The 9,541-nt window shown below is 37.7% G+C and overlaps 1 pseudogene across 1 annotated transcript; it reads left to right on the top strand.

Annotated features, from left to right (window-relative positions):
* Nucleotides 1–5,681: 5,681 nt before the first annotated feature.
* On the top strand, nt 5,682–7,250 carry LOC308239595 (importin subunit alpha-1-like; annotated as a pseudogene). Its single transcript has one exon. The product of its transcript is annotated as an importin subunit alpha-1-like (transcript).
* Nucleotides 7,251–9,541: the final 2,291 nt, after the last annotated feature.

The following is a 9,541-nucleotide window of genomic DNA, read 5'->3' on the forward strand; positions in this document are numbered from 1 at the left end:
TGAAGGTCAGATAAAGAGCTTCACAGATAAGAAAAAGCTAAAGGAGTTCATCACCACCAAACCAGTATTATATGAAATGCTGAAAGGTATTCTTAAAGAAGAGGAAGAAGAAAAAAGTAAAGATAAAAATTATGAACAACAAATACATATCTACCAACAAGTGAACCAAAAAATCAAGTGAATTAAAAACCTGAGGAACAGAATAATCTGGTGAATATAATAGAATCAGGGGCATAGAAAGGGAGTGGACTGATAATTCTCAGGGGGAAAGAGATATGGGGGGTTCATGAAGAGACTGGACAAAAATCATACACCTATGGATGAGGACAGTGGGGGGGGAGGTAAGGGCAGAAGGTGGGGTGGGAACTGGGTGGAGGGGAGCTATGGGGGGAAAAAGAAGAAACAATTGTAATAATCTGAATAAAGATTTATTTAAAAAAAAAAGAAAACAAAAAATATATATCTAAACATGTGATTCTTTGTCCTAAAACTAAGCATGTTCATAAATTAAATGAGGAATTTTTTTTTATATTTGATGGGGATTTTCACACCTATTTGAGTGATGATTCCATTGATTCAACAGATGATGCTAAAAAGGAAAATTTTCCCATCAAATTTCATAATAGTATTACTCCTTCAGGATGTTGTGTCATAAATTAAAATTGCCAGTCAGAGAAAAATAAATATCACACGATCTCACTCATTTGTGGAATATAATGAACAACATAAACTGATAAACAAAAACAGATCCAGAGACAGAGAAACATCAATTAGACCATCAAACCTCAGAGGGAAGGTAGGCAAGGGTGGGGGTAAGGGGAAGAGATCAACCAAAGGACTTGTATGCATGCATATAAGCATAGCCAATTGACACAGACATGGGGGGGTGAGGGCATGAGTGGGGGGGTGAGGTGGAAATGGGGGGATAAGGACACATGTGTAATACCTTAATCAATAAAAAATAAATAAATATAAATATTTGTGATAAAAGAAAGTAGGTGCAATTATCATGCTACTGAGAAATCTTATCCCCCAATCTACTCTCCCCCAGCAATCACCATACTGTTATCTGTGATTGGAGCAGTTAAAGCAGGAATAAGTGGTGATGGAAGGAGACTTTACTTGGGGTTGTGTACACACAATACAGTGTACAGATAATGTGTTGTAAAATTGTGCACCTAAAACCTATATAATCTGTTAACCAGTGTGACCCCAATAAAAATTATAATAATAATAAAAGAAACAGCTAAGAAAATCTCAGCAACTCTCAAGAGGAATAGAAATGAAAATATGGCAATCATGCGATGACCTATTTGTTATAATTATCAGAAAATCCCTTGAAAATAGTTATTATAATCAAAGATGTAGAGAATATCACTGTAAAATAAATGGAAAGATCAAAAGTCTTGGCTGAGAATTAGATGCTATAAAAAAGAAAATTTACAAATGAAAAATAAAATAACTACAAAAATAACTCAAAACACTCAATATCAGATTGGAGATTACAGAGAAAAGAGCTGGTAAACCTGAAAAAAAGGGCTATAAAAATTATTCACTCTGAAGAAAACAGAGAGAAAAGAAATATGAGCAGAGTTTAGGTATTGTGGGACAATACCAAAATTTCTAATATTTATGTCATCAGAGTCCCAAAATAGAAAGAAAAAGGGTGCTATGTAGAAAAATATTTGAAGTTATAATGGCTAAAAACACTGCAAAACTGTTGAAACAAATAAACATACAGAGTCAAGGAACTTTGCCAAATTTAAAATGGATAAACTTAAATACGCTACATCTAAATCCTTCATAATCAAAATGCTAAAAACAAAGGTAACAAAACTATCTTGTAATCAGAGAAAACAAATGTAGTCATAAGGGAAAACAAGGATTCAAATGACTGCACATTTCTCTTCACAAACCATGGCGACAAGAAGACATATTTAAAATGCTCAAGCAACTATCAGCCTGAATTCTACATACAGTAAAAATAACTTTTAGGAATTAAACTGAAAAAAAAAAATAGTTTCAGATGAATGAAAATAAAAGAATTTTTCATCAGAAGACCTGCTCTAAAAGAAAGGATAAAGGAAGTTCTTGGATGAGAAGGAAATGATTCTAGGTAGTTACTTGGAATATCAGAAATGAAGAAAAAGAAAAAAAAGTAAATATCTTTGTAAATATAATAGACAATTATTTTCTCTTTTTAAGTTACTTGAAGTACACATAATGATTGAAAAATGATAATACTATCTGGTAGAATTTTAAATGTATGTAGATGCAAAATATATTATCATGAAAATATAGAAATAAAGTGTAAAGAGACTGATATTGCATGTGAAGTGGTAAAATATCCATTCTGTTCATAGTATTTTTTCATAATCATTTGTATTTCTGTGGGATCGGTTGTTATTTCACCTTTTCATTTCTGATTTTGTTTATTTGGGTCCTCTCTCTTTGCTTCCTGGTGGGCCTGGCTACAGGTTCATCAATCTTGTTTATCCCTTCAAAGAACCAGCTCTTGGTTTTGTTAATCCTTTGTATTGATTTTTTTGGTCTCTATGTTGTTTATCTCCTCTCTGATCTTTATTATTTCCTTCCTTCTGTTTATGATGGGCTTTTCTTGTTGCACTATTTCTAACTCTTTGAATTGTAGGGTTAGATAATTTATTACCATTTTTTTTTTTAGGTAGGCCTGTAGATCTATGAGCTTTCCTCTCAAGACTGCATTCACTGTGTCCCATAGATTTGGGATTGTTGTGTTTTCATTTTTGTTTGTTAACAGGATGCTTTTTATTTCTTCTTTGATCTCTGTGGTAACCCAATCATTGTTTAATAGCATGCTGTTTGGCCTCTAGGTGTTTGATTTTTTTTAATTGTTTTTATTGTAGTTCATTTCTAGTTTTATGCCATTGTGATCTGAGAAGATGCTTGATATGATTTCTTGAATTTGAAGAGACTTTGCCTGTGCCCCAATATGTGGTCTATCTTTGAAAATGACCCATGTGCACTTGAGAAGAGTGTATATTCTGTGGATTTGTGGTGGAATGTTCTGAAGATGTCAATTAATTCCATCTGATCTAGTGAGTCATTTAAGATTGATGTTTCTTTGCTGATTTTTTGTTTAGAGGATTAGTCCAGTGGTGTTAGTGGGATATTGAAGTCCCCTATTATAACTGTATTGCTGTCAATCTCTCCTTGATATCCCCCAGAAGTTTTTTATGTATTTTGGTGCTCCTGTATTGGGTGCGTATATGTTTACCAAAGTTATTTCTTCTTGTTGGATTGCTCCCTTTACTCTTATGAAGTGGCCTTCCTTATCTTTTTATGGCCTTCACTTTGAGGTCTAATTTGTCAGATATAAGTATTGCTACCCCAATTTCTTTTTTCATTTCCATTCGCCTGAAAAACCTTTTTCCATCCCTTCACCATCAGTCTGTGTGAGTCCTTTGTTCTGAGGTGGGTTTCCTGTAGACAGAAGATATATGGGTCATGTTTTCTTATCCACTCCGCTACCCTATGTCTTTTGATTGGGGCATTTAATTCACATACATTTAAAGTTGTTATTGATATGTTCCTGTTTGTCACCATTGTTATTCTTTATGCCTGTGTTCCTTCTTCCCTTCCTATTTCTTCTTTTTAAAGAAGACCCTTTAGCATTTCTGTCATTGCTAGTTTGGTGGTAATAAACTCCCTTAGTTCTTTTTTGTCTGTGAAGCTCCTGATTTCACCCTCAATCTTGATTTATAGCCTTTCTGGGTACAGTATTCTTGGATTCAGACCCCTACTTTGCATGACTTTGTATATTTCATTCAATTCCCTTCTGGCCTGATGTGTTTCTGTTGAGAAAGCAATCAAGAGTCTGATGGAGATTCCTTGTAGGTAACTTTCTGTCTCTCTCTGGCAGCCTTTAAGATTCTTACTTTGTCATTGGTGTTTGCCAATTGAATTATAATGTGTCTTGGTATCGGTCTTTTGGGGTTCATCTTGTTTGAGACTCTGTGAGCTTCTTGGACTTGTGTGAGTTTTTTATTCCTGATATCAGGGAAGTTTTCTGTCAATATTTCTTGAAACAGGTTTTCTATTCCTTGCTCAGTTTCGTCTCCTTCTGTTACCTTTTTTATGTGGATGTTGTTTTGTTTTGTGTTGTCCCAAAGTTCCCTTAGGCTCTCCTCTTGTTTTTTAAGTTGTTTTTTTTTTTCTAGATGCTGCTCTTCTTAGGTATTTTTTTTTCCTACTTTGTCTTCTAGCTCACTGATGCAGTCCTCCGTTTCTTCTGGTCTACTGTTGATGCTTTTTATTGAGTTATTTATTGCAGCAATGTCGTTTTTCATTTCTTCTTGGTTCTTCTTCATTTCCTCTTGGTTCTTACACATATTGTTGAATTTGTCTCCAACCTTTTCAGCAACCTTATGACCATTTCTCTGAATTCTTTCTCTGACATATTGCTTGCCTCCATTTCATTTACTTCCTTTTCTGGGTTTTTCCCCTTCATATATGGGCTGTCTCTTTGTCTCCTCATGATCATTCCTCTCAGGGTGTCTGGTTATGTACCTCTCTCTCTCTCCTGCATTGACTTAAAGGCACTTTCCCTAGGCAATATCTGACCTTTCCATCCATGGATTGCCTCACCAGCTGTGTTTAATTTGCCAATTCCAGGTGGGTGTTGTTGCATTCAACTGTTCCTTCTATCTGCTCTGTGAGAAGGCACAGGGCCTGTCCGTGTATTTGGCACTGCTTTGTCTACCCATGGACCGACTTTTTAGGCACTCACAGTTGGGGAGGATGGAGTTCCAGTGTTCATAGGTTCACAGCTTAGGAAGCTGGTTCCTGGGCATTGTGGTTGTAGGGTCCCGGTAGGTATCCGAGGTTTCCCTGCTTGAAGGTATTGCTGGGCTGCTGATCACAGCTGGTCTCCTCTTCAAGAGGCCGCAGTCTCTGCAGCAGAGCTGGCTGCTCTCAGAGAGATTACAGCACCAGTAGAGGCTGCCCGACCAGGGGAGCCCAGTCCGCCAGTCCCCAGCAGTCCTATGGAATATAGCTGTCCCTCTCTCACAAATACAGACACTCCCTGCATATCCACACACTGTCCTTTCACTTTCTCACTCACACACTATCTTGTAGCATGCTGTCTTGGATCTGAAAAATATCCATTCTGAGTTGACTGGAACACTTAAGTGTACATATTGTCCTTCAGTGTTTGTTGTTGTTTGTTAATCTTCACCAGAAGATATTTTTCCATTGGTTTTTAGAGACAGTGAAAGGGAGGGAGAGAGACAGAGAGAGAGGAACATCAATGTGAGAGAGACACATTGGTTGGTTGCCTCCAGCACACACCCCAACTGACTGGAGTTGGTATGAGCCTGCAACCTAGGTTTGTGCCTTTGACTTTATTCTAACCCTTAACCTTTCAGTCCACAGCTGAAGCTCTAACCACTGAGAAAACTGGACAGGCTTATCCTTCAATGTTTGAGTACATAAATAACTTTACCACATTTATATAATGGAAAATCACACAGCAATAAAAAATAATGAATTAAAAAAAATATCCTCTCTGGAGACACCATCTTAGGGCTGACCCATGATGGAGGTTTTTACAGCAACCAAACCACAGCCTGTCCTCTGGTCACAGTCTCCTGTAAAAGCCTGAGCTGGCTGTGTAGAGCTTCTCCCTTTGTCTCATATCCATGCCCACCAACGAGAATGCTAATTAACCTGCTGACTGCTTTAACAGGTTCAAGAACAACGGAAAGACAGTACAGAAATGCAGGGTCACCAAATAGATCTTAATATGGAGCTGAGAAAAGCTAAGAAGGATGACCAGATGCTGAAAAGGAGAAATGTAAGCTCATTTGTGGATGATCCTACTTCTCTACTGAAGGAAAACCACAACAACCAGGGCACTATAAATTGTTCTATTGAGGACATTGTCAAAGGCAAAAATAGCAACAATTTTAAAAGCCAGCTCCAAGCTACTCAGGCTGCGAGAAAACTGTTTTCTAGGGAAATACAGCCACCTATAGACAACATAATCCAGGCTGATTTATTCCAAAATTTGTGTCCTTCTTGAGAATAACTGATTGTAGTCCCATCCTGTTTGAATCTGTTTGGGCCCTCACTAACATTGCTTCCAGGACATCAGAACAGACCAAGGCTATAGTCAATGGAGGTGCCATCCTAGCACTCATTTCTCTTTTGTCATCTCCCCTTGCTCACATTAGTGAACAAGCCTATGGGCTCTAGGAAACATTGAAGGTTATAGTTCAGTTTTTCAAGACTTGGTTGTCAAGTGCAGTGCAATTGACCCACTGTTGGCTCTTCTTGCAGTTCCTGATATGTCATCTTTAGTATGTGGTTACTTACATAAGCTTACCTGGACACTTTCAAACCTTTGTCGCAATAAGAATCTTGTACCCTCGTTAAATGCTGTTGAGCAGATTCTTTCTACTTTAGTTCATCTCTTGCAGCAAGATGATCCAGAAGTATTACCAGATAGTTGCTGGGCAGTTCCCTACCTTACTGATGGTCCAAATGAATGGATTGAAGTGGCAGTGAAAATAGGAGCTGTGCCCCAACTTGCAAAGCTCCTAGGAGCTACTGAATTGCCAATTGTGACTCCTGCGCTAAGAGCCATAGGAAATATTGTCTTTGGGACAGATGAACAGAAGTAGGTTGTAATGCAAGCACTTGCTGTCTTTCCAAGCCTGTAATGAACTCCAAAACTAATATTCAGAAGGAAGCTACATGGACAATGTCAAACATCACAGCTGGCCACCAGTACCAGATACAGCAAGTTGTGAATCGTGTATTAGTCCCATTCCTGGTTGTTCTTTCTAAGTCAGACTTTAAGACACAAAAGGAAGCTGTATTGACTGTGACCAATTATACAAGTGGTGGAACAGTTGAACAGATTATATACCTCTTTCATTATGGCATAATAGAACCACTGATGAAGCTCTTAACTGCGAAAGATACCAAAATTATTCTAGGTATTCTGGATGCTATTTCAAATATCTTTCTGGCTTCTAGATGAAACTGAGAAACTAAATAAAATGATTGAAGAATGTGGAGGTTTGGAAAAAAATTTAAGCTCTATGGAATCATGAAAATGAGTCTGTGCACACAGCTTCACTAAACTTGATTGAGAAGTATTTCTCTGTAGAAGAAGAGGAAGATTAAATGTTGTGCCAGAAACTACCTCTGAAGTTTATACATTCCAAGTTCAGTATGGCACTCCTGGGACCTTTAATTTTTAGATTGTACAACTGAGGCATAAAGTTTTTTGTTGTGTACTATGTGTGGTATAAGTATGCCCTACTATTTATCTACTAAGAATTCTTTTAAAATGTAGTTTGTTATTGTAGCACTTTTTACAATGAATCTATTCTTAAACAGTTCCAAACTGTACATACTGTATGAAGCTTCTCCTCTTAGTGGGTTTCTTATTTCTATGTGGAATTTCATATCTTACAGTCTCCTGTAAATAAAAATTATATTCCACCGGGGGGGGGAGTAAAAACAAATCTTCACCCACGGATATGTTTTTACTAATTTTTTTAGAGAGAGAGAGAAACGTGAATGTGAGAGAGAAACATTGATCAGTTTCCTCCCATACATGCCCCAACCAGGGATCAAACCCACAATCTTTTGGTGTGTGGGATGATGCTCCAACTGAGCCACCTGGCCAGGCAAAAATTAATGAACTTTTTATAAACACAAAAACTTACATGAGTGGTATAAAATCTTAGACGAGTCTCAAAGGCATTATGCTGAGTGAAAGAAAGCAGTTTCATATGGTTACATACTCTTACCCATTTATATAGCATCTGAAATGAGAAAATTATAGAGATGATGAAAATATTAGTGACTTACAGGGATTAAGGATAGAAGAGTGAGAGAAAGGCTGGGTGTAACATGAAGATCTTTGTGGTAATGGAATATTTCAGTATCTTGATTGCAGTGATGGTTACACAAATCTACACATGCAACAAAATGACACAGACCTATATACACATATTCTACCAATGTAAAACTCTTAGTTTTGCTATTAATACTATAATTATGTAATACTTAACCGTTTGAAGAAATCAGATGAAAGGAACAGTCTTTTCTGGGAGAAACATATCTTAGAAACAGAATGTCTCTCATAGTATCACCACCCTCAGTTAACAAATGTTAATAGTACAGTATACATTTCTCTAGGTCAGGTGTCAGAATTTTATTTTTCTAAAAGTGTCAAATATTTTAATGCTTTAATTAAATATTTTATTCTTTGTGGACCATAGCATGTAGGCTGTTATTGACAATTAATAAATAAATGATGATGGCTCTGTTCCAATAAAACTCTATTAACAAAAACAGATGATGCCAAAACCGGTTTGGCTCAGTGGATAGAGCGTCGGCCTGTGGACTGAGGGGTCCCGGGTTCGATTCCGGTCAAGGGCATGTAACTTGGTTGCGGGCACATCCCCAGTGGGAGGTGTGCAGGAGGCAGCCGGTCGATGTTTCTCTCTCATCGATGTTTCTGACTATCTATCACTCTTCCTTCCTCTCTGTAAAAAATCAATAAAATATATTAAAAAAAAAAAACACAGATGAATTTGGCTCATGGACTATCAGTTTTTAAAATATAGTTTATTTATTTCAGAGAGGAAGGGAGAGGTAGAGAAAGATATAAAGGTCTAAACAACAATGATGAGAAAGAATCTTTGTGTTTTTTTTGTTTGTTTGTTTTTTGTAGTTATTTTTTCTTTTATTTTTTTATTAATTTCTTTATTAAGGTATCACATATTTGTCCTCATCCCCCCATTCCCATCGCAAACACATCCCCACTCATGCCCCCAACCCCCTGTTGTCTGTGACCACTGGTTAGGCTTATATGCATGCATACAAGTCCTTTGGTTGATCTCTCCCCCTTACCCCCACCCTCCCCTACCTTCCCTTTGAGGTTTGACAGTCTGATTGATGCTTCCCTGTCTCCGGGTCCGTTTTTATTCATCAGTTTATGTTGTTCATTATTTCCCCTAGATGAGTGAGATCATGTGATACTAGAAATACACTTATAAGAACCGAAAATGAGACAAACAATAATGGTTATGCTGAGAGGCAAATGAATCAGTCTGCAGTGAGTTTCTTTCTGGGCCAACAGTTCTTTTGAATCCCAATTTCAATGTCAAACAGTTCCTTATGTGTACATGTCAGCAATTATATTTCAGTTCTGGATGGTAGACAAATGGTGGCAATGCAAGTCCAACCCTCTCTGGTTTGGACCTGGGCAACATGCAGCGAAGCACAGCTGCTGACTGCTAGTATGGCAAGGCGTCGTCATCATCTTCCATCTCTGGACTGTTTCCCTTCTTTGTTCATGGCTGGAGCAGTCCTGTCAATTTCTCTATGTTGCAGGAATCCACATGGTCTTGGAGAATCTTTGATCTGCTGCCTCCTGCATGCCCCCTACAGGGGGTCGAGCCTGCAATCCGGGCATGCACCCTCACTGGGAATTGAAACTTGACCTTTAGTTCATAGTTCACTGAGCAACACCAGCCAG

Source organism: Plecotus auritus, assembly GCF_963455305.1.
Source record: "Plecotus auritus genome assembly, chromosome: X".
Taxonomy (NCBI): domain Eukaryota; kingdom Metazoa; phylum Chordata; class Mammalia; order Chiroptera; family Vespertilionidae; genus Plecotus; species Plecotus auritus.